Here is a 4,917-nt window from a genome sequence, read left to right on the forward strand (position 1 = left end):
TTCTGATTTCCCCAATAATGGACCTTTTTTTGACTAACAGGTTTTCTGACTATCAGGCATTCTGATTTTCTGGCTAATTGGCCCTGTGAACTCCTGGCTAACGGGTCATCTGATTTCCTGGCTAACAGGCCTTCTGATTGTCTGACTAATGGGACTCCATTGAGGATGCTCTGAATCCTTTGAATGATGTAGACGTGACAGACCTATAGATGAAGGGATTAAGCTCAGTTCTGACCGGTGTTTGTCTGATCCTGTCTTTAGTTTGGGTTAAAGTGTACAGTTTGTTGGGTTTTTTTTTCAAACTCTACAGAGGATTCTTCCCGTGTGATTTCTTATTTGATTTAAGACGATATCTGACCTTACGGTGAGGCTGGAGAAAGGTCAGTGACTTTAGATGTTGAGGCGTCATTTCACCGCTTCCCCACCACAAACATGAAGTTGCTCAACCTAAAGAGGATGGAGCGTCCCCCCCAGCTTCATGTAGATCTGTACGTCAGACCTCCATGTCTGCAGTGACATCATGGTCCCTCTGCTCCCCCTCCTGTGAGGTAAAACTGGAATAATATATGCACGCTGCCATCCAGCAGCAGGAGTCAACTTCCAGCACTGCGGAGCTGACAGCCAGCGGCGTCTCCTCCTGCCAGCGGCGTCTCCTCCTGCCAGCAGCAACACACAGATCAGACAGAGCAGAGCCTCCACATGCTGCTCGTATACTTTGTTCTCATATACTTTGTTCTCATATAGTTTGTTCCCTGTCTTTACGGCGCCTCAGAGTTCACGTATGAAGACAGAGAAGAAGAAGAAGATGTCTGAAACAGATCTGAGCTCAGTGAGAGGAGGAAACATCAGGAGTAGATTTCAGGTGTAAAGATTTATCTCCTGCTCTTGATCGGCCTGCTCCTCTCCCTCAAGCTTCCTTTAGAAAAAAGATCAATATAGATTAAAAAAAATATTAATGAGTTTGTTAGTCTGCTTTACTGTAAACCCAAACAAAAACATAAAACGCAGAAGTTTTTGCAAATTTTTGAATTTTTCTAACTTCTTACATTTCTGCAAATTTTTGCAAATAATTTAAATTCTGGTTTTTGGAAAAAAAAAATTGCACAATTTCAACATTTACAATTTTTTTTAAATAAAGCAAATTTTTGAAATACTCATTGATTTTTTCCCCAAATTTATAGAATTTTTGAAATTTCCAAATTTTGGGGAATTTTTGCACATTTTTAAAAGTCTTTTTTTAAAATGAATTTTTAAATTTGGGGATTTTTTTGCACATTTTTAAATTTCTTTTTTTAAAAAATGCTAATTACTTTAAACATTTAAAATTTTCGCACTTTTAAAAAAAAAATTTTGGGGGGAAAAATTGTTAATTGTTTTGGAATTTCAAAAATTTTGAACAATTATGCAACTTTCTGAAATTTCAGAAAAAGTATTACATTGCAAATCTTATTTTTTTTTTAAAGTTGCAAATTTTTTAAAAATAAAAAACCGAGAAGTCACATTTGAAATTCTGTAAACACATAAAACTTCTTGTTAAGTTAATTATTCACTAGATTTTTACTTTGTATAGTATTTTATACACTTATTGTCTTTAAAGTGAAGATAAAGTAGATTTTCTGTCTCCTGAATGACTTTAATCCAGGTGAGCTGAGGAAAAATGGCTCCTATGAAAGGGGCTGGAGGTTCATTTTGACATCAGCTAACTCTGATTTCTGAGCTCTTATCTCGTAGATACACAGCTCCAGTGTGTCAGTAATTTTCTCTGTGAGCTCGTTAACGTCTTTTTCCACTTCCTGTAACTTCCTGTGATGAACCGTCTCTGGAGGGTTGAAAAAACTTTGGTCCAGACTTTACAGAAAAGGATAAAAAGGTTTTTGAAAGAAGCAGACAGAAAGATGGATGAGTCATGTCATAAAGAGATTGTGTTTCAACCAATTTCCTGTTTCAAGACAGAGAAAGCCTCCATCTCCCATAATCCCACATTCCTGCGGCCTGTTTCCTGGTTGCCTGGTAACCGTCTCTGTTTTCCTGAGCCTGACGCACACACATTCTTACCTGTGGCGTGTGGAAAATGAGGGATGATGAATTTAAGAGCGCTGGAATCCACTCCCCGTGTTACGGCTCCGCAGGAAATATTTCTGTACGCGTCCACGCTTCACGGTGTCCACGCCGTGCAGAACGCTTTCTGCTTTTTTAACGGCAGCTCGCCGTGCAGAGAGGAGCTATAAAATAAAAGAAAACATTTCACATCCAGAAGAAACTTTTACATTCAGACGTTTATGATTAACATGGAAAACATGACGTGCTCTGTGTTGGCAGATATAACCCTGCTCTGTGAGAGGCCGACATGTAAACACAAACTGAAACACGTGGATTAAACTCACCGTCCTGGTTTGGTCTGAGGAGCTCAGCAGATCCGTTTGGATCACGTCAAACTCCACATGTGGATACTGGAGAATTTAAAAACAATCATTTCATGAAGCTCAGAGTTTCTCTAAGAGGTTTCCACAGGAACAGATCATCCGTCATCATTACTCTGTAAACCCAGCCTGCTAATCCAATCACGCCGCTAACCGCCAGCCTCAGACGGCGACGGCGTTGGAGAAAGTCCCTCATTTCTCCAGCAGATGTCATTAATCTCAGTCACACACTCTCCTTCCTTAACGTGGCACCAGCTCCTGGATCTGGACCCGTCCAGAGCTGGTTCCTGTCCCTCAGATGTTTTAATCATTCACTGTAATCACCTCATGCTTCGTTACCAAACTTCTGACCGTTACTGTCCGTCAAACCCTTCAAATCCTTCGCCACAGCCACCTCGGCTGAATCCACGTCCTTTCATTTTTCCACTGTGGCTCCAACCGCCGTGACCACTTCAATGTCCCCTTTAAATGTTTCATTACCCAGCAGCCCTCCAGAAACTCAGCATTAATGGAAACCAAACCACATCAGCCTCACACTCATTACAGGAGAATATCAACTCAAGATGCCTCAGCGGTTATTAAACTCTACGTCTGGACACAGGAAGTCTTCATTAGGGAAAAGGTATTCTGTACATTAGGAGCTCCCATAGAATGGACGTCCGCTTGCTCGGCTCGAAGTGAGGTCTCCACAAAAACTGCTCCCCCTGGTGGCTGGCTGCAGTATAGGTCCAAAAATCCATCTCCCCAGTCATTCCAGATGGGCTGTGGTCAAACTTTAAAAAATTAATCCACCTGGTAGAAATGTTTCTCATGTCTGATTGTTGTGGTGATTTGAAGATATCATTTGGCTGTCTTGTATTAAAGTCCTCTTTTTTCTGAAAAGTTTCGTTTTCATTAGTTATACGAGGTTAAAAACGAGGTTTTACGTAACGTTTAACGATGATTGACAGCTGACGTGACCCAAGCTGTGGAATAATCTTCCACCACACATCAGAATGGCGCCCTCTGTTGACGCTTTTAAGTCTCGTTTAAAAACACTTTTTTATTCACTTGCGTTTAACCCGGCATGAAATTGTGTGGTCCTCTGACTGTTTTTATTTTTTATTTATTTGTTTTAATTATGTTTTTAATTCTTTTTTTAGTCATGTTTTTTTTTTTTTTTTTTAATATATTCTTTTGTATTGATGTTGGTTGTCTGTTTTTATCAGTGCTATTACTCTGTGCAGCACTTTGGGGATCTTGTGTTGATAAAATGTGCTATACAAATAAAAATGGATTGGATTGGACGTTCTGATGTATTTTTTTCGGGGAATTTTGGCTTCAAAACCGTACGATGATAAATGGCGGAGCCATGCTGTCCACTCTATATACAGACTATGGATGCTCCTAATGTACAGAAATGATCTATAATTGCTAAAGTATGATTGACCTGAAGGAGGACCGGGTCAGAACTTAAAACACCGAAGTAAGGCTTCTAGCTCAGGCTAGCTCGTGTTAGCAAATTAGCTTCAAAGCTGCAAAGAAATGAAGACATGAACAATTTGTAGACTAGAGACCAAGACGATTCTCCGTATATCCTTTTCAGACACTTTGGGCAACTCCAGCAATCACCTTATTGTATTGGTTCTGTCGTGAAATCCCAGGGAGAACAATGGAGGTGGAGGACCCAAATGCAGATGAGCAAAAATCTTTTATTTTAACTAAATCCAAAAACTCAAAACCAAAGACACTAAAAAAAACTTACTGATAGAAACAAGAAGCGCTGGAAACACATGAGAAGCTAGGAAACATACAGCGAACAGGAGACAGCTAACAACGGACAGCAAACAGCAAACAATGAATCGACAGAGAAAAAGGAAACACAGAGACTTGATACACTGGGGGGTAATCAACCACAGGTGCAGGACAAGACACAGGTGAGACACATGAGGGGCAATCAACCACAAGAGAAACACAAGGAGAACCAAACCAAACACAGGGAAACTCAGACAGATACCAAATACACATAAAAGACACTAAAACACCAAAGACAATCACATAAAGACACACACCTGACCAGAACCAAGTCAAAACCATAAGGAGACAAACCAGGGAACACAGAACCGCACAGAAACACAAGAAAACCCAGCAAACCATAAACCAAAAACCCAAACCATGACAGGTTCATGAAAAGCCATTTCAGCCATATTCCTCTAAACACATCAAATAGTTCATAAATGTATTTTCTTAAAACATTTAAAAAGTCTTTCAATCATTTTAAGTTTCATTGTGGAGCTCGGCTCACAAACTGTGTTTCAACTCGCTATGTCAAGGATTTAAAGGGCCAGTCAGAAATCATGGCTGCGTTATCTAACAGAGCTATCATTAGCATTTCATTAGCAACATTTTTCTGTCCAGTTGGGCGTTTCAACCACACGAACACAGCGATTTCACGCAAGTTGACGCAATCACGACAAGCGCCTAGCAACAAGTCAATGTAGCAATGATTGCTAACAAG

At 40.1% G+C, this 4,917-nt stretch overlaps 1 long non-coding RNA gene across 2 annotated transcripts; it reads right to left on the minus strand.

Moving 5' to 3' along the window:
- Positions 1-295: 295 nt before the first annotated feature.
- On the minus strand, positions 296-4,189 carry LOC141803502 (uncharacterized). 2 transcript variants are annotated; one of them, XR_012599568.1, is made up of 4 exons: positions 4,032-4,189; positions 2,385-2,450; positions 2,056-2,222; positions 296-656 (listed from the first exon to the last, which is right to left on the minus strand). It is a non-coding gene; the product is annotated as an uncharacterized LOC141803502 (long non-coding RNA). The 2 variants fall into 2 exon arrangements; XR_012599569.1 differs by lacking the exon at positions 296-656 and adding an exon at positions 1,763-1,848.
- Between the last annotated feature and the right edge of the window lie 728 nt (positions 4,190-4,917).

The sequence above is a fragment of the Halichoeres trimaculatus genome, unplaced genomic scaffold (genome assembly GCF_033239565.1).
Source record: "Halichoeres trimaculatus isolate MK-OKI-2021-1 unplaced genomic scaffold, fHalTri1.1 fHalTri1_scaffold_14, whole genome shotgun sequence".
Taxonomy (NCBI): domain Eukaryota; kingdom Metazoa; phylum Chordata; class Actinopteri; order Labriformes; family Labridae; genus Halichoeres; species Halichoeres trimaculatus.